The sequence below is a fragment of the Globicephala melas genome, chromosome 9 (assembly GCF_963455315.2).
Source record: "Globicephala melas chromosome 9, mGloMel1.2, whole genome shotgun sequence".
In the NCBI taxonomy this organism is placed as follows: Eukaryota; Metazoa; Chordata; class Mammalia; order Artiodactyla; family Delphinidae; genus Globicephala; species Globicephala melas.
Genome location: NC_083322.1, coordinates 12883386 through 12904293, shown reverse-complemented (window position 1 = coordinate 12904293; position 20908 = coordinate 12883386). Strand labels below are relative to the sequence as shown.

General features: G+C 38.3%; 1 long non-coding RNA gene across 2 annotated transcripts in view; it reads left to right on the top strand.

Moving 5' to 3' along the window:
• LOC115851762 (uncharacterized) overlaps window positions 1-20908 on the top strand; it is a 30948-nt gene that overhangs the window by 1852 nt on the left and 8188 nt on the right. The window contains exons 2-6 of one of the 2 annotated variants that reach the window (XR_009565207.1): window positions 1060-1161; window positions 1360-1427; window positions 3253-3327; window positions 4519-4742; window positions 19541-19661. This is a non-coding gene — a long non-coding RNA (uncharacterized lncRNA). Of the gene's footprint in view, window positions 1-1059; window positions 1162-1359; window positions 1428-3252; window positions 3328-4518; window positions 4743-19540; window positions 19662-20908 lie in introns of those variants that run through there. The other variant, XR_009565206.1, reaches the window with a different exon arrangement.

Here is a 20908-nt window from a genome sequence, read left to right as displayed (position 1 = left end):
GATAATAGGCCTATAAAAGCTGTTACTGACCAATGGGGAAGTTTAAATATTACGGTGGGCAAACTAATGTAACAATAAAATTTAACCTCCTGTGGATATTAACTTCCAGACTTTGGCTTACCCACTCGTACCTCCAAGCTAAAGCTTCCTTAAGGACACTTGTTATAGTCAGAGATTGCCTTATATATTTCTATTTTCTATAGCCCAGTGTTTTAAATTTGTGGGTTATGAATCATTAGTTGGTTGTGAAATCAATTTAGTGGGTCGTGAACAGCATTAAAAGACATTAGAATAGGAAGTATCAGAGTGCATCACATGTAGTGAGGGTAATTATTGTTTCATGAAACAGTATGTATGTGTGTATTGCATCATGATGTAAAATATACTGCTCACTCTAAGTTGTGGTAAAATGGAAAGCCTCTTCTGTAAGCAAATTCATTCTTCATCATACTCAGTGGCAAATGTTTCTTGCTATTTGAGCAGGAATTAAAGCTCACATCAATTCAAGTTCTTATTGTGTGGAATAGTCCACGGGACAGGTGGATACCTACTCCTTGAAGTAAATTAATTTATAGAGCCCTTATACTCTTTCCTAGTGTTGTGTAAGTTCTTCTTTCCTTCTTCTGCATTTACAATAGTTCTTTTCTAACTTTACAAAAGAAAGGTATATCCCTCACCTAGGGTGTAAAACCCTCTAGGATGACAAACAAAGGGACAATTCAACATGTTTTGGGAGAAGCTTCCTTTAATTATTAATCAAGGCATTATAAACCCTTCTTAGGCTTCCTGTCTTTTCCCATCTTACATATATCCCAGGTAAGGGTGAAGTAAGGCTGTTAGAAATATGGTAATTGGATATTTGTTGTGACTTTCTGAAATCAGATATACTGTGTGAGTGTGAATGGTGGGAGTGATAGTAATTTTCATCACATCTCTTTTAATCATCACATCTCTTTTATCTCTGTGGTTAAGAAGTGCATTATTATTGAAGGAGAGTCTGGTGAGAGCAAAGCAAAACCAGCATTGAAGAAAATATTGAATCCTAAATTTTTTTCACAGATTTAAACATAAGCAATATTTTCCAGCTATTCTGAACATTTATCTGTAAGATGTGTCATTATCTGGAAAGAAACGTGACTTTGAACAGCTGAAGGAGTGGAGGTTAGTGACAGTGATTCTTTTAAATATAAAATGAATTATTTTAAGAGACCTTCCTATTTTTTCCCATTATACAGAATAATCTGCAAAAAATGTCATATGTAATTTTATTTTAGATTTGGTATGTGTTGTTCAATAAAATTTAAAACGTATTGTAAAAATCACAGATCACCAAATAATTCCCATTCCCTCCCTTTTTAGGCATGAGGTTGGAGTTAATTTCATGGCAATCGTGGAATTGGGTAAGGCCATAGGATTATTTCTGGCCGGTGAGTTATGAACAGAAGTATTGCCTCTACCCATATGAAACCTCTAGAGCTCTCCTTTCCCTCTGGTGCAGGGGATCATCGCTCTGTCAGCCTGGGCCCTTGAGTGATTATGAGGAGCAGATCTGTTCTGCCAGCCACAGTGTGCATGTAGCTTAGGTTAGAAAGAAGCCTTTGTTGTTTTGAGTCATACCATTTTGTTGTTTGTTACTGCAGCATGACCTAGCCTATCCTGTCTGATATACTTATTTTATCAAATTCTGCATCAGTATATAAATACTCCCATCCTGACCTCACTTTATCTTTTAACATGTTTGATACTTTGTGCTTCTTATTATCAAAAAATTATGTGTTAGCTGCTGGACTGATCTATTTTTAACAACATACTTTTATTCCTCATTAAATATATGGGAAAAGTTTTTATTACTACTTCAAAAAAAAAAAACTGGTTAGAGCTATTACAGAATTTTTATATGTGATTTTTATTTAGTTATTCCTGAAAGCTGAAAACCAAATTTCAGTATACACATGGATATACTTTATTAAAGGAATACTGTGCTTTAAAAAAATCATATTCTAATTCATAAATAATATTTATTGATTATGTTTTACTATTATGAATTAAGTGATGACAGACCCATATAGATTTATTCCTGGTTTTATGACATTATAAAAATGTATAAACTAATTCTATTAGTTCTTACATCATTTTAATCTTGATTGGTTTTAATAATTGAGCTTATGAGATACATTTTGTGATCTATTTCTCAGTTTTTAGAAAATTTACATCAAATTCATATACTAACACATTCATTTGAATTGAAAATTGTCACACTTTTTCTCAAAGTGAATTTTATTTAGATGATTGGTTTGACAGTGAGGATCGACTTTACTAATTAGATTACGTGGTCAATAGCACATTTTCTGCATATTGAATAAGTTATATCTGCAGCTGCAAGGTACAGCAAAAATATATAAAACACATGATGAAATGAAAGTATTTTATAAAAAATATTTTACGTTAAATTAATACTGTTTCCATTCTGCTAGTCCTTTAAGGGTTATTTCAGGTAAGGCAAGATGCTTCTAAATGAGAACAAAACAAATATGGATTTGGTAAATCTTCGTATTGCTTTTTTGGTTTATTTCCCAGACATTGTGAAAGTGAATGGCTATGATGGCTGTGTAATAAATTATTTTCCTTTTATCTCAGATTTTAGATTCTCTTTTGGAGTAAAACAGCCTCTACACTGTTTACAAGTTATTTTGAGTTGCAAAAATTCTTCTATGTTTTTCCTTATATTAGCATCTGTAGTAGAAACCTTAGCCACAGACAGTAACTGCTCCAGGTCAATATATTCTTTTAAAAGTCAGGTTGAAAACAATTCTTTGTTTTCAGAAATTTTAAAGGAGGAACTAGTGAAGTTGTCAGTGGATAGATCATTACAAATAATTTTTATGATAGATTTCTATGTAATTTTTGGCATCTAACTTGGAATGAGTTTAAAGAATTGAGTGATATTGCTATACCTAGCTTTTTCCATTCCCATATACTTACTCATGTGAACAAAGTTTCTCAGTGCTTACGTCAATACAAGTGAAAATAGGGATAGAATTGATGCTGTCTCATTCAAGCAATAAGTAATAGTCATACATGGATACATTAGGTAAATGGGGAAAACTTATGTCAAGAGATGTGTTAAATTTTTTGTTGTTTATAAGCATTCACCAAAATTCATGATATATTTAGTTTGTTTTGCTCACTTGTGTACCAAAAAATTGAAGTTTAAAAAAAATTAAAATTCAATCTACAAATATTTTGTTGCAGAGAAATATGATAGATGATCAAGAAATAAATGTCTTTTAAGCATAAAAACATAAGGATATGGTGAAATTTCATGAGGTGAGTAGAATGTAAGTTGAAGGAGAAAAAGAAATGGTATAAACTTTTTGACTTCTAAAGAAGGCCTTATTCGTGAATTTTAAAAACAAATGATGATGGATATGAAATTACTATTCCTTTGGACATTGAAAAGATGATGTAATGGTTTTATTTTAAAATTTCAATGTTCATGATACACTTTGCCACCTTCTAAATTTATGATGAAAAATTTTAGATGTCAACCAAAGATGTGTGAGAGAGAACATGATTTTGTAAATTCTCTTAGGTGGCTCATAAGCAAAAGTTTGAAGACTGTGTTATATTTGTACACTAATGTTTTCTAAAGCTGTGTTGACAAGTGCTAACTGGAGAATTAAGGTAATTGTCTGAGAGTAATTACCATTTCCTGATATCTCTTTTTGTGAGAACTCATTGCAGAAAAAGAGTTTTATACCTGTTGCTTATCTGTGTAATTGTCTCATTTTCGTAAGTGTGTGGATATTTACGTAGATTTAATCTAAATTATGGATACGGGAAAGCAAAGCTGTCTTCTGGTGGCACGTACTACTACAAATGACCTTCATCCTTCCTTGTTGTTTCTATCACCCAATTCTCATATGTTTGTTGTATATCCTTTCAGACAAAGAAGTTGGTAAATAAGGGAGAAATAAAACTTAGCAATATAGGAAACTCTTATCTCTTTATCAAAATAGTTTAAATGCATTTTCCCTCACATCAACACATCTAAAAATGTCAACATTTTGTGAAAGGATTTAGTAGCATGTACGTATCATAGGAAGACCCATTGCCAAAGTATCCCTGAACCCTAGGTCCTCTATTTTTTGGGCTTCCCAGCTGTTTATTTCAAGCCTAAAATGATATTTATCCATTTATCCTCCACTCTTTATACTAATACTTCAGTTGTCTGAAGTAGTACATGTACATATATTGAAAACTGGAGAAGGTTATAACTTCTGTTCTCAAGTCATACATATTTTTAAAAAAGAAGAAAAAGCATCTATTATAATACCCAGATATTTACCATTTCTGTGTTCTTCCTTCATTCCTGAAGTTCCAAGTGTCCCTCTAGTATAATTTCCTTTCAGCCTAAAGAACTTCTTTTATCACTTTTTTTAGAGCAGATCTGCTTGTGACAAATTCTTTTATTTTTGCTTCATGTGAGAATGTCTTTATTTATTTATTTTTTTGCAGTACGCAGGCCTCTCGCTGTTGTGGCCTCTCTCATTGCGGAGCACAGGCTCCGGACGCGCAGGCTCAGCGGCCATGGCTCATGGGCCCAGCCGCTCCACAGCATGTGGGATCTTCCCGGACCGGTGCACGAACCTGTGTCCCCTGCATCGGCAGGTGGACTCTCAACCACTGCGCCACCAGGGAAGCCCAAGAGAATGTCTTTATTTCACTGTCATTCCTTAAAGGTATTTTCACTGAATATAGAATTCTGGGTTGATAGTTGTTTTCATTCAGCTCTTAAAAATGTTATTCCACTATCTTCTGCTCTCCATAGTTTCTGATGAGAAATCAGCAATAATTCAAATGGTTGTTCCATTATATGTAACGTGTGAAGTTTTAAGATTTAAGAAAAAAAAAAACCTTTGGTCTTTAGAAGTTTGATTTGATGAATCTGCCTTTTTTTTTTTTTTTTGCATTTATCCTGTTTGGGTTTCCTGAGCTTCTTGAATCTGTACATTTGTGTCTTTCACCAAATTAGGGAAGTTTTGGCCATTATTTTTTCAAAAATTCTTTTTATACTAATTTGCTTCTCCTGTCCTTCTAGGGCTCCAGTGACTCAAATGTGAGATTATTTGCTAATGCTCTGTTTTTTTATTCCCCTCTCACATGAGATAACTTCTATAATCTATTTTCAATTTAATCTTCAATTTCACTGGCCCTTTCCTTTCTCACTGTCTCTATTCTGTTATCAAGCCATTGCAGTGACATTTTTATTTCAGATGAAATGTTTATTTTATTTTCAGCCCTAAAATTTCGATTTGAGTTTTTGCTATTGATTCTGTTATTTTGCAAGAACTGTGTTTCTATTCACTTAAGGAATGTTTATCTTTGTGAAGCATGGATATGATGACTACTTTAAAGTAATTGATATTTCCAATATCTAGGTTGTTTTGGGGTTGGCACATCTTAATTTTCTTTTCCCTTGAGAATTGATCACAGTTTCCTGGTTTTTTGTATGTTGAGTAACTTTGGATTGTATCTTGTATTTCGAATATTAGGTAGTGAGTCTGTCAGCCCTGTTAAAATTCTCTGGAGAATGTTGATTTTTTTTGTCAGTTTGTTTGTTTTAGTAGGCAGTCAGCTTTGCTATATTTGGATTGCAAGTTATGTGTGGCTTCTATGTCAGTACAATTTTCAAAGCCCTTGCAATGCTGCTTTGGGTCAGTTCTTTTTTTTTTAAATTATTGGTTGATTGATAGATTGATTTTTGGCTGCGTTGGGTCTTCACTGCTGTGCACGGGCTTTCTCTAGTTGCGACGAGCGGGGGCTACTCTTCGTTGCGGTGCGCGGGCTTCTCATTGTTGTGGCTTCTCTTGTTGTAGGGCACAGGCTATAGGCGCGCAGCCTTCAGTAGTTGCAGCACGTGAGCTCAGTAGTTGTGGCTCGTGGGCTCTAGAGCACAGGCTCAGTAGTTGTGGTGCACGGGCTTAGTTGCTCTGTGGCATGTGGGATCTTCCCGGGCCAGGGCTTGAACCCATGTCCCCTGCATTGGCAGGTGGATTCTTAACAACTGTGCCAGCAGTGAAGTCCCCTGGGTCAGTTCTAAGCATGTGCAGATTAGGGAGTGAGCCCCATAATGGGTCAGTTTATATAGAGAATTATGTTTCCCTTTCTCTCTGTTTCTACCCTCTGAGATTTCCTTCACACTCTCTGGCTCTCAGGGGCCTCTTTTTTTCCTCATCCTCTGGCTGCTATAAAGACATGTTTCTTTTAGGAGTTTAGTTTTGTGCATTGCCATGACTGGGGCCACCCATGGGGCCAAATAGGGAGGAAAAAGGGAGAGAGAAAAATGGTAGGGGTTCCTCTGCAGTCTTTAGATGACAAGGCCCCTCCCCCACTTCCTGTGTTCAGAATGATAAGTTACCTCTTGAGGTTTCAGATGCTTGCTCCACCACCAGCACTGTAGTGCAGCCCCATGATTGGGGCTAACCTTGCAGCAAGGCTAGAGAAGAAAAAAGAGAGGAAAAAGTGCATTTTCCCTATACTTTCTGGCTCTCAGGTTCCCCTTTTCTTGGTCCTCAAGACAGGAAGACAGTGTTTCTCTTGGAGTTTTTTGCTGCCTGTGCTGCTGCACAGTTCCTCACTTGGGCCACCCTCAGGTGAAATCTGGGAATTACAAGAGGAAAAACAAAAAGAAACTCATCACCTATTACCCAGAGATGATCTGTTTACATTCCAGAGTAAAAATCTTTCCCATCCTCTTGAGAAGAGATTGCCATCAGTCCCTTCATAAACTCTGAGTCTCATAATTTTGGGGTCTTCACCTCTGGTTTTAGCGCTGCTGCATCTGCAGGGTAACGTCAGGCCCTCATTGTGTTGTCCTGTGGGGAAGTGGGCATCAGAACTGGTGCTAAGATGCTCTCTGAGTAATAAATGGCCTGTTGTCTAATCCAGAGACCTTGTATTTCCATGTACAGAAATCAACTCAAAATGTATCATAGATCTAAATGTAAGAACAAAAACTATAAAATTTCTTTGAGAAAACATACAAGAAGATTACTGTGACATTAGGTTAGGCAAAGTCTTCTTGGACAGGACATGAAAAATACAAACCATAAAATAAAAAGTTGATAAATTGTACTTCATCGAAGATGTAAAACTTCTGATCTTTGAAATACACTGTTAAAAATATGAAGAGGTAAGCCACAATTGGGAGAAAATATTTGCGAAAATTGTACCGGATAAAGGACTCATGTCCAGTCAGAAAATATAAAGAACTCCTACAACTAAAAATTAAGACAAACAACCCAATTAAAAATGGGCAAAAGATGTGAACAGACTCTTCACCAAAGAAGATATACAGATGGGAAATGAGCATGTGAAAAGATGCTTAACATCGGGGAAATGCAAACTAAAGGCAACTTACTGACTAGAATGGCTAAAATTAAAAACAGACAATAAAAGTGTTGGTGTGGATGTGGAGCTAGTGGAATTGGAACATGGTACAGGCACTTTGGAAGACAATATGGCAAATTATTATGTTAAGTATATCCTTACCAGAATTCCCCAAAATTCCACTCCACCACTGCTATGTTCATAGCAGCCTTATTTATACTAGTTCAAACTGAGAAATGTGAAGGAATGTGTGTGTAAATGCAGAAGATATTCTTGAAGCCAGTCTGACTGAAAAAGTGTTCTTCTCTAGCTATTTTTTTTTTTGCGGTACGCGGGCCCCTCACCGTTGTGGCCTCTCCCGTTGCAGAGCACAGGCTCCAGACGCTCAGGCTCAGCGGCCATGGCTCACAGGCCCAGCCGCTCCGCGGCATGTGGGATCCTCCCAGACGGGGGCACGAACCCGTGTCACCTGCGTCGGCAGGCAGACTCTCAACCACTGCGCCACCAGGGAAGCCCTTCTCTAGCTATTTCTAATTTTATTAATTGAATTGCTTTTCTTTCTTTCTTAGCCAATTTCTCTTAATCAAACACTGTATTATCAGCACATCACGGTTCCTTCCCACTACTTGCTTGTTCAGTACTTTTCCCTATTTCTTTTTCTTAAAACTTTACTAATGGGGAAATTACCTCATCCCTTCACAGTGAATCTTGTCTGCTATCTGCTCATAGGAATTCTAGAAGCCCATCATCATCATCATCATTGTCATCATAGCAGCAGCAGCAGCATATAAGCATCACCATCACCATCATCATCATCCTTAAGTGATTTTTCAATCCCACTCACTGCCCATCTAAAACAGGGCAGATGCCACATAGCTTAGCTTTAGCAGACCTATTTTACTGTTCCAAAATAATCTCATTCCCAAGCCTGTTACAGTGGTTCTTATGGTGTGAGGTGCTATAGCAGAGTGGTTAAGAGCATAAGAGCATATTCTGTGAAGCTAGATTCCCTGGATTCAAATTTTGGCTCAGCCGTTTACTAGCTGTGCAACGTCAGGCAAGTTATTTAACCCTTCTGTGCCTAAATCTTGGGCAAGTTATTTAACCTCTATGTGCCTTAATTTCCTCCTCGGTCAAATCAGACTGATGCTAGTACCTGTTTCATAGGATTGTTCTGAGTATTTTTTTAAAAAAATTTAAATTAAAAAATTTTTTTAACATCTTTATTGGAGTATAATTGCTTTACAATGGTGTTTTAGTTTCTGCTTTATAACAAAGTGAATCAGCTATACATGTACATATATCCCCAAATCTCTTTCCTCTTGCGTCTCCCTCCCTCCCACCCTCCCTATCCCACCCCTTGTTCTGAGTATTAAATGTAGTATTATAGGTAAAGCACTTAGAACAGTGCCTGATAAATAGTTAGCTCTTAGTAAATGCTGATTGTTATTATAATTATACTGTTATTCCTCTTTCCTGGAATGTCCTGTCCCCTCCTTTCTATTTAACCAAGCCATCTATCCTGAAGGCTCAGATTAAGTTCCATGTCTGACTTGAAATCATCCTTTATTTTTTTTAATTTTTATTGGAATAAAGTTGATTTAAAATGTTGTGCTAGATTCTGCTGTACAGCAAAGTGAATCAGTTATGCATATACATGTATCCCCTCTTTTAAAAATTCTTTTCCCATATAGGTCATTAAGAATATTGAGAAGAGTTCCCTGTGCTCTGTAATAGGTCCTTATTAGTTATCTCTTTTATACATAGTAGCATGTATATGCATCCTGACTGTTTTTTGTTCTTACTGATATCCCTCCTCTCTACATTTGTATGGTACTTATAATCTGACCCACGTCATTTAACCCAATTATGTAATGAAGTCTTTTGGCCTCCCCCTCTCTAGCTGCAGTTTAGCTTCTCTGAGAGCAGGAAGTGTGTCTTGTTTGCACTCTCTTTGAGTTCCAGACCCATATCTTTAAGGATGGGCTGGGAACTTTTAACCTGAGTGTCCTACCACTACCTCAAAGCCCATGTGCTGGGTATTCCCACTTGCACCTCCATATGTACTCTCCATTCTTTTCCACCCTGCCCTGTGCTGTAGGAGCTGACCTCCTAGGACTGCGTTTCATTGGGCCCAGGCATTGGGAGGCACCACCAAGAGATTGGAGGGCGGGGGTATTTATTCCCTTGAGTTTCCCCAGCCTGGGTGGCTACGTCTTCTACCCAAAGCCATTGGGCAGCCCTCCTCTACAGTCACAGCTCTTGCTGAGCTATGCTAACTGCTCTCCTGCTCTGGACCCTCCAGGCCTATGGGCAGTAATAGCCTTCTGTTTTGGCAGTTGGGATGCTTCACCATCCATTGTTAGTTTCCTTAACAGCCCACGTATCTTTAATTTCTTCTTTTCTCATCCTTATATTATTTTTTTTCTGGTCTTTCTTCACAGTTTAAGAACTTCAATAAAATGTTTAATAGAAATGATAACGGGAATCTCATTTTGCACCTGATTTCAGAAAGAGGAAGCTTCCAATTCTTTACCATTAAATATAATGCTTGCTGAGGTTTACTGTAGACATTATTTATCAGATTATGGCTTTTTGCTTCCCCCCCCCCTTTTTTTTGACATCTTTATTGGAGTAAAATTGCTTTACAGTGTTGTGTTAGTTTCTTTTTTTTTTTTAATATCTTTATTGGAGTATAATTGCTTTACAATGGTGTGTTAGTTTCTGCCCCATAACAAAGTGAATCAGTTATACATATACACATGCTCCCATATCCCCTCCCTCTTGCGTCTCCCTCCCACCCCCCCATCCCACCCCTCTAGGCTGTCACAAACCACCGAGCTGATCTCCCTGTGCTATGCGGCTGCCTCCCACCAGCTATACATTTTACGTTTGGTAGTGTATATATGTCCATGCCACTCTCTCACTCTGTCACAGCCTCCCCCTATCCTCAAGTCCATTCTCTAGTAGGTCTGTGTCCTTATTCCCATCTTACCCCTAGGTTCTTCATGACCTTTTTTTTTCTTAGATTCCATATATATGTGTTAGCATACGGTATTTGTTTTTCTCTTTCTGACTTACTTCACTCTGTATGACAGACTCTAGGTCCATCCACTTCATTCCAAATAACTCAGTTTCATTTCTTTTTATGGCTGAGTAATATTCCATTGTATATATGTACCACATCTTCTTTATCCATTCATCTGTTGATGGACACTTAGGGTGCTTCCATGTCCTGGCTATTGTAAATAGAGCTGCAATGAACATTTTGGTACATGACTCTTTTTGAATTATGGTTTTCTCAGGGTATATGCCCAGTAGTGGGATTGCTGGATCATATGGTAGTTCTGTTTTTAGTTTTTTAAGGAACCTCCATACTGTTTTCCATAGTGGCTGTATCAACTTACATTCCCACCAACAGTTCAGGAGGGTTCCCTTTTCTCCACATCCTCTCCAGCATTCATTGTTTGTAGATTTTTTGATGATGGCCATTCTGACTGGTCTGAGATGATACCTCATTGTAGTTTTGATTTGCATTTCTCTAATGATTAGTGATGTTGAGCATCTTTTCATGTGTTTGTTGGCAATCTTTATATCTTCTTTGGAGAAATGTCTATTTAGGTCTTCTGCCCATTTTTAGATTGGGGTGTTTGTGATTTTGATATTGAGCTGCATGAGCTGCCTGTATATTTTGGAGATTAATCCTTTGTCAGTTTCTACATTTGCAAATATTTTCTCCCATTCTAAGGGTTGTCTTTTGGTCTTGTTTATGGTTTCCTTTGCTGTGCAAAAGCTTTTAAATTTCGTTAGGTCCCATTTGTTTATTTTTGTTTTTATTTCCATTTCTCTAAGAGATGGGTCAAAAAGGATCTTGCTGTGATTTATGTCATAGAGTGTTCTGCCTATGTTTTCCTCTAAGAGTTTTATACTCTCTAGCCTTACATTTATGTCTTTAATCCATTTTGAGTTTATTTTTGTGTATGGTGTTAGGAAGTGGTCTAATTTCATTCTTTTACATGTAGCTGTCCAGTTTCCCCAGCACCACTTATTGAAGACGCTGTCTTTTCTCCATTGTATATTCTTGCCTCCTTTATCAAAGATAAGGTGACCATATGTGCATGGGTGTATCTCTGGGCTTTCTATCCTGTTCCATTGATCTGTATTTCTGTTTTTGTGCCAGTACCATACTGTTTTGATTATTGTAGCTTTGTAGTATAGTCTGAAGTCTGGCAGCCTGATTCCTCCAGCTCTGTTTTTCTTTCTCAAGATTTCTTTCTCAAGATAGTTTTGGCTATTCAGGGTCTTTTGTGTTTCCATACAAAGTGTGGAATTTTTTGTTCTAGTTCTGTGAAAAATGCCAGTGGTAGTTTGATAGGGATTGCATTGAATCTGTAGATTGCTTTGGGTATTATAGTCATTTTCACAGTGTTGATTCTTCCAATCCAAGAACATAGTATATCTCTCCATCTGTTTGTATCATCTTTAATTTCTTTCATCGGTGTCTTTTAGTTTTCTGTGTACAGGTCTTTTGTCTCCTTAGGTAGTTTTATTCGTAGGTATTTTATTCTTTTTGTTGCAGTGGTAAATGGGAGTGTTTCCTTAATTTATCTTCCAGATTTTTCATCATTAGTGTTCCATGTAGCCTAACTTTTTATTGTCACAGTAGGCCCTGGGTTATCCATTTTCAGAGAACCAACCTTTGGCTTAGATAATCTTGTCTACTGTATGTTTGTTTTCTATTTTATTGTTTTCATCTATGTTTATTATCTTCTTTTCTGTTTGGGTTGAATTTGTTGCTTTTTTTTTGGTTTTTACTACTTATAAATGTGGATGCTTAGCATATTGATTTTAATCTACTTCATTATTTTTTTTAGTAAATTTATTTATTTTCTTTTTGGCTATATTGGGTCCTTGTTGCTGCGCACGGGCTTTCTCTAGTCGCGGCAAGTGGGAGCTACTCTTTGTTGTGGTGCACGGGCTTCTCATTGCAGTGGCTTCTCTTGTTGCAGAGCACGGGGTCTAGGTAGGCAGGCTTCATTAGTTATGGCACATGGGGTCAGTAGTGGTGGCTTGCAGGCTCGAGAATGCAGGCTCAGTAGTTGGGGTGCACAGGCTTAGTTGCTCCATGGCATGTGGGATCTTCTCGGTCCAGGGCTCGAACCTGTGTCCCCTGCATTGGCAGGTGGATTCTTAACCACTGCTCCACCAGGGAAGCCCCTTAGCATATTGATTTTAAACCTGTCTTCTTTCCTACTATGTGCATTTAAAGAAATGATGACTTCTGAGGAGGGTGAGAACCCTGTGAGCTAGCATAGCTAGAGAAAGAATCAGAGAAGATGGGACCTGCATTTTCAGAAAGAGGAAGGGAAGTGCATAGCAGGCTGATACAATATTGTAAACAAAAACTTAGTGGCAAGAATGTATTAAAAGTTTTTTTAATAGAAAATTTTAAACATATACACAAGCAGAAAGAGTGACAGAATGAACCCCTATGTACCCATCACCCGATTTCATGGCCCATCTTCCCCTCCTTTAATATTATTTTGAAGCAAATCATAGATGGCATATGATTTCACATGCATGTATTTCAGCATACATGTCTAAAAGATTGGGACTTTCTTTTGCTTATTTAAAATAAAATCAGCCTTTTTCGGGACCAGTGTGAATAAGCAGTAACATTATCATGGTAATTTGGCCTGATGACTCATGAATATCCAAATCTGGGGCAATATGGCCTTCTGACTCTTAAACCCAAACCCAAATCCTGGAACTGTTATAACTCTGAGAGAGCAAAAAGTCACACCTGTCAATACCAGAGAAAAAGGATCCAAAGATGTTGTCATCACAGAGGTTATTGAAAAACATGTTTCCATTAGTGACCAGGAATCTTATCATTTAGATCACTTGCACAGGAAATCAACACAGTCTAGCATAGCCCATGGGCCATTTAGAAGGTCTCTTGTTTAAGGGGCATGATGCCTTGTGTAAATTGTAGGCACGCACTCTTTATCTTTTTCTTAATTGGTTAATGTATTTTTTTAAAATAAGTAAATTTATTTATTTATTTATTTGGCTGCATTGGGTCTTTGTTGTTGCGAGCAGGCTTTCTCTAGTTGTGGCGAGTGAGGACTACTCTTCATTGTGGTGTGCAGGTTTCTCATTGCAGCAGCTTCTCTTGTTGTGGAGCACAGGCTCTAGATGTGCGGACTTCAGTAGTTGTGGCTCGCGGGCTCTAGAGCACAGGCTTAGTAGTTGTGGCACACAGGCTTAGATGCTCCACGATATGTGGGATCTTCTCGGCCCAGGGCTCGAACCCATGTCCCCTGCATTGGCTGGCAGATTCTTAACCACTGTGCCACCAGGGAAGCCCTAGGCACACACTCTTATGTTAGCTTGGCTCATTGTCTGCTGCGTTGACCCACTCCTTCTCACTCTAGCTTTTGGAAGTTCCCCTTTGTATCCCACCATTGGGGTGGATTTTGCGATCCTCGAAGAGGCATGCTCTTTTTCTGCTCCAGGGGGCAGCATGGTTAAAAACAAAAGTTTCGGAATCAGATAGAACTAGGTCTGAATCCTATGTCCCGTACTTAAGAGATCTAGATACTCTTTTAGCTATTTTCCTCATCAATAAAACAGGTTGGTAATGGCTATTTAGCAAGACCATCGTGAGAATTAATAAATATAATGTGTGAACCACATGGTGTTTGCCATTACTCATTCCTCTCAGTTTAAGGTTGAACCTGCCTTCCTAGGAGTTACCTAAACCTTGGTATGTATCTCTGGACTTGGTCAACAGAAATTAAACTTTACTTGGACATTTGTTATCATTATATCCGAATCTCTGAGTTGTCTGCTCTTAGAATGTTTTCCATATTTCTTAATTTCTGAATCCAGAAGTTCTCTCAAAGTTTCTAGTTTCCTCCACTATTCTGCCCTGGGTGGCAGGAGTTCTTGTCCTCAGCCATACATCAGAATGTTAGAAATTCTTATTTAACTGAAACATTTTGCCTTTGAACTGTCTACTTGACAGCATTAGCATTCTTGGAACTCCACATTTATATTTCATCATATCCTCTCCAACCCATTTTGAGTTCTTAACTGAGTCATAATAATTTGGAGAGAATATATTATTTTCCAATAGCACCGTGGGGAATCAGAGTTACTAGTGAGAAAAGGGTTTGAAAGAGAGTTTAGAAACCCAAAAGGAAATACTCATTTGCTTCACAAATTTGCCTGCAGTTAGCTTTCCCAGTGACGAGACTGACGCTTCATTGTGGCAGCCTCGTATCTATTTAGTCTCTGTGGCTTCATTTCCCCATCTTCAGAGTGATAGATAATAGTGCCAGTGGTCAGTATCCTCTGAGTGGATTCTGAATAAGTATTCGTGTGACTTATTAATGATAGCATCGTAGTACCTACCCCACACGGTTAAGGAGATAGGAGAGTATTTGTGTCGCGGTTAAACACAAGAGTTTTAGAGCCAGACAACCTAGGTTTGAAGCCCAGCTTTACTACTTATTACCCACATGACTTTGGGCAAGTTACTTAACCTTTTATACCTTTACTTTCTCCATCTGTAAAATGGCAATAATAATAATGTCTGTTTCATAGGGCTGTTAGAGGATTAAATGAAATAAATTCTGGTATTTAAGCACTCTATAAAAATCTTTTTATGGTTATTCTTAAAAGTACTAATGGTGATTAAAGTATTGAAATAAGTAGGTGTGAAAGCTCCAGCACAGTAGGTGCTTAATAAATGTGAGAAGTTGATAATTATTTTTCTCTCTTTCAACACTTCCTTCTCTGTCAACTGAATAGCAAAGACGAAAAGTAAATGGTAAAGTGGTTAAGGACCTGGACTCTGGAATCAGACTGTCAGGGTTTAGATTTAGATCCTAAATCTAAACTCTACTAGCTGTGTGGCCTTAGGCAAGTTACTTAACTTCTCTGTGCCTCAGTTCCCTCATCTATAAAGTTAGATAATAGTAGAACCTACCTCATAAAATTATTATGAGGATTAAATGGTTTGATATAGTGAAGTATTTAATAACAGTCTCAATACACAGTCAGTGCTATATATATGTATATTAAATAAAATATTTTTTATTAAAAAAATTTTAATCCCAAATTCCATGTGCATAAGTTCTCATTATATAAATACATATGGTGGGTGATTGACATTGAGGTTGGATGAACTGTGGATAAGTTATATTGTTACAAATAGAGTTTTTAAACTCAGAGAAGAGAAACATGAAAACCAATATATACAGTTATAATATTAATAATTATTTAATACTTACTACACATTGGTTACTGGTTAAAATACTCACCATGAATTATCTCCTTTAATTCTTACCACAATCCTTTGAGGTAGGAGCTATTTTATTCTTATGTTACAGATGAGAGAAATGAGGCACAGAGAGACTACATAACTTGCCTAAGGTCACAGAGTAGAGCTGGGTTAACTCTGAATCTGTCTCCACAGCCCTTGCATGTCACTCTCATGCCCAATCACCCTCCCAGTGAGACGGGCAAAATGGTGCTCTGCGGGTCATGGGCTTAAGCCAGTGGTTCTTCACACTCTGAGTCACTCATTCTTGCTCCAGACGCGCAGGCTCAGCGGCCATGGCTCACGGGCCCAGCCGCTCTGTGGCATGTGGGATCCTCCCGGACTGGGGCACAAACCCGTGTCCCCTGCATCGACAGGCGGACTCTCAACAACTGCGCCACCAGGGAAGCCCCACTCATCCTTTTGAGATGCAAGTGGACTTTCTCCCGGTTGAGGCCGGGGAGTTTAAAACATAGTGTCAGTTTTCTGCATAGCCTAATGCTAGTCCAAAAATTCTAATAACATAAAATAAGTTTTCCCCCCTAAAATTTATTTGGCTCTTTATCCCAAGTTGCTTTTATACAAAAATGAACATGTAATAAATGTAGGCACTCCTGGGTCTTGCTAGTAATACAAAAATAAACACATTGACAAATAAATGTGGAAGTACAGTTGACCCTTGAACAATGCAGAGGTTAGGGGTGCGACCTTCCTCACAGTGGAAAATCCATGCATAACTTTATGGTCAGCCCTCCAAATCCCCAGTTCCCTATTCTCAGATTCAACTAACCTTGTATTGTGTGGTCCTGTAGTGCTCATTTACTGAAAAGAATCTGTGTGTGTATGAACAACTTGTATTCAAGGGTTGACTTCACTAAAGGCTGGCTTAGCGAAAAAACATGGTCACCAATACACACAGAAGGCTTGACCATCAGCAGGACTTCTCTGACAATTACATTAATAGTTAAATTTCTGAACACAGAGAGGCAACAGATACTAAAGGGGTGTTGGGACATTTTCTTGGGAAATCCATGGAGCAGCTACATTTTGCCACAGTTCCTGGAACACTCGCGTTCGCCAGAGCCCTGGACCTTCCCTTGCTTTCCAAACAGGAGAGTCTGATACTGAAACTACAGTTGTTTAGGATCCAACTCTCACCATAGCAGCCACAGGTTACTTCAGTTTTATCTTAAACATCCCTAGGCAACGGTGACTGTTTTGGTCACCCATCACACATTTGCTCTTCCTCTGGGTCAGGACATCCTGAATTTCCTCTGGTGAACCTTTCCCCGTGACTCAACCCTGTGGATTTTGGATTGGGTGAGGCTCCTTTCTGGCCCCAGGCGTGGAACATATGACCAAAGCCTGACTCATTAGGAGTGGACAGTGACCCAACTTGATCCAATCAGTGTGAACCCAGGACTCATAGGGGAGGTATTAGAAAAAGGCACTGTCTTCTCTGCTAGAATACAGTAGGGAGGATGGGAGCCCAGAGAGCTGCCGAGTGGAGAATGAGAATGAAGCCAACAGTGAGAGCAGAGCCAAGAGGGAAGGAAACGCTGTCATCCTGATAACATCATTTGGGCTCCAGGCTCACTGAAAATCATGCCTGAAAATCATCCTGAGACTTTTCAATAACAAACCAAAACCCTTTGCTGATGCCAGTTTGAGTTGAGTTTCTGTCACTTGCAACAGGACAGTTACCTGACATTGCAAAACAGACTATGGAGCTTTGTATTATTCATGGTAGCTTGTACCACTGTTTTAAAAAATTTATCTTAGGGCTTCCCTGGTGGCGCAGTGGTTGAGGGTCCACCTGCCGATGCGGGGGACACGGCTTCGTGCCCTGGTCTGGGAAGATCCCACATGCCGCGGAGCGGCTGGGCCCATGAGCCATGGGCGCTGAGCCTGTGCGTCCAGAGCCTGTGCTCCGCAACGGGAGAGGCCACGACAGTGAGAGGCCCGCATACCGCAAAAAAAAAAAAAAAAAAAAAAAAAAATCTTAACAAATCTATCTATTATCTATTTCCTTTTCTTTTTAAAAATAGAGTAAAGCTTCATGTTTTTTGAGATCTCCTAGAGACCTTCATGGATCCCTAATTATTAATTGCCATTGTAGCATATAATTCCTTCCTAAATGCACATGTGAGAGTGCACACGTCCATAATGACAAGTCAAGGACTGAAGATGCTGCAGTGGAATTTGGGTGCTGGGATCATGCACCAGCTGCTTGGGGCACAGGATTCTGCAAATTAATGTTTTAGCAAAATTATCTATTACTACAGGATGCAGACTTTAGGATCATTAAAGAGGAAACTAAACCTCAAATGCTAAATCTGCAATGTCAAGGATTAACTATATTGCCTCACTGTGTTAATTTGTCCTACTGCAATGTTTTCCTTTCCCTTCCATTTCATCAAGTCCGACTTTTCCTTTAAAAGCCTTCATATCCAACATCCATGCTCCAGAGTAAATTCTGGGTCCAAATATATTTGCTAGCCACTAAAGCAAAGTGAAAATATTAGAAATGTACCACCTCCTTTTTTTAGTTAAAAAAAATTTTTTTTAAACCTTTCTCTAAAGTCCACAGTTTACTGACCTTTACATTGTAGATTTTCTGTACTTACTGATACAGGAAAAGCAGAGTCATTTAAATGAGTTTCACTTTAAGAGAAGCTGGTATTTGAGAAGTAATATTTATGAAATGACTATTTGAAGGAGTGATTATTTGTATAAAAAAGATTTTTCACTTGAAACAAAGCCTTTTCTGTGTTTCCCATTAATATTTACCCTAGTGAGTAAGCTATTTGACTTAATTTATAAAATTGTCCTTAGAATTCTGGAAATTCAGAACAGGAAAAATGTTTGATGATAATTTCATATTTGTAGAAGCCGCGGAATGAGACAAGTTAAATAATTTGCCCAGTAAGTGATTGGTTGGTTAGCGGTAGTTGAGAATGTGTTGCCAGTAGACCCACCTTCTTCTTAAAAGAAGTTCTTCAAGAACCCTCCCTTTGTAACCCGACCCCCTTCCCCAGCCAAAGAAGTTCTTAGAAAGAAAAATGGTACAGGTCAGAAACTCGGGCCTCATAAAGAACGGAAGAGCATTAGAGAAGGAATAAATAAAGGTAATATAAATCTTTTATTTTTCTCATTCTTAATCTAACATAATAAGCAAACATAAAGTTTGCTCAAAATAATAATAGAAACAAGGTATTTGGTGATTGTAGCTTATGCATAGTGAAATGAATGACAGTGGGATTATGAGGAATTGGAAATACCCTGTTATAAAGTACTTGGATTACCCATGAAGTGGTATAGTGTTATTTGAAAATGGACTTGGATTAGTTACTAACATCCATTATTTACCACCTGGATGAACTTGGGCAAATTACTGAGTGGCTCCCTTCATCTGACAAAAGTACATAATACAGGTTTATAGAATTTTGATGATCAAATGAAAAGTCCTCTGTTCAATGCTTGGCACAAATTAGGCAGGCAACAAATGGGGGGCTGGATGCTCATAACTGTCCTTCTGACCTGCCCTCCCTTCCAGTTATCTGAGTTAATTGCAGAGGTTCTGATTTTCCTTGCAGGACTATCCTTGTCCTGGTCTAGAATCTTGCTTTTGGACCACAGTTCCTGCTTCTGGCTGTTCGTCCTCCTTCATTTAGTGGATGTTTTGGGTCCCATCAACTTGCTTATTGACTGTGTTCCTGTGATTTTAGTTCTGGGTGCTGTCACTTGGCTTGGGTTAGAGCACCACTCCCATCAGGTCACTCAGTAACCTGCCTTCTAACCTTGGCAAAATCATTTCAGGTCCTGTACCATACCTGTGTTTCTCTATGGCATGTGCTTGTCAGACTGATACATAAGGATCCAGTTGAGGGAGGAGATGGCTTTTGGCTTGCAATGAGCAGAGAACCCTGGAAAAACCACGACTCGTAATTTTTTCCTGAAAAGAATCTCCACTTTCAAAAAGAATAGGGTGAAAATATACAGTTCAAATCACTTAGAAGCAGAATTGTCTCTAAGGAGAATACTTTTAATTTTGGATGTCAGTGACTCTTTGATTGGTTTTGTACTTTTGAATGAATTTGTTCATTTTGGAACCTGGGGAAGCCTATCTGCATGGGCAATTAATCATACATATAAAAGTTTGAATTTGAGTACCTTTACTGTCTTAATATGACTGTTTTAGGTAATTAAGTAATACATGCTCATTATATAAAACCTAGAAAATACAAAAACCTTTAAAGAGAAAATAATCCAGAAATAATCCTAACATTTTGGTGTATGTCCTTGTCATTTGTTTTTCTTTATGAAATTTGGAAAATCCATGGTTTTATATCCTACTCTTTGCACTTACCAGTATCTCTGGAGTGTCTTTCTACATTTAAAAATACTCCTCCAGGAGAACACTATGGAGGTTCCTTAAAAAACTAAATTAGAACTACCATATGACCCAGCAATCCTACTACTGGACATATACCCTGAGAAAACCATAATTCAAAAAGAGTCATGTACCACAGTGTCCACTGCAGCACTATTTACAATAGCCAGGACATGGAAGCAACCTAAGTGTCCATTGACAGACGAATGGATAAAGAAGATGTGGTACATATATACAATGGAATATTACTCAGCCATAAAAAGAAATGAAACTGAGTTATTTGTAGTGAGCTCGATGGACCTAGAGGCTGTCATACAGAGTGAAGTAAGTCAGAAAGAGAAAAACAAATACTGTATGCTAACACATATGTATGGAATCTAAAAAAAAAATGTTCTAATGAACCTAGGGGCAGGACAGGAATAAAGACGCAGACGTAGAGAATGGAGTTGAGGACGTGGGGCGGGGGAAGAGTAAGCTGGTATGAAGTGAGACAGTAGCATTGACATATATACACTACCAAGTGTAAAATAGATAGCTAGTGGGAAGCAGCTGCATCGCACAGGGAGATCAGCTCAGTGCTTTGTGATCACCTAGAGGGGTGGGATAGGGAGGGTGGGAGGGAGATGCAAGAGGGAGGAGATATGGGGATATGTGTGTATGTATAGCTGGTTCACTTTGTTATACAGCAGAAACTAACACAACTTTGTAAAGCAATTATACTCCAATAAAGATGTTAAAAAAAATATTCCTCCAAAACATTATTTTTGATGGCTGCTTACCATTTTATTGAATGA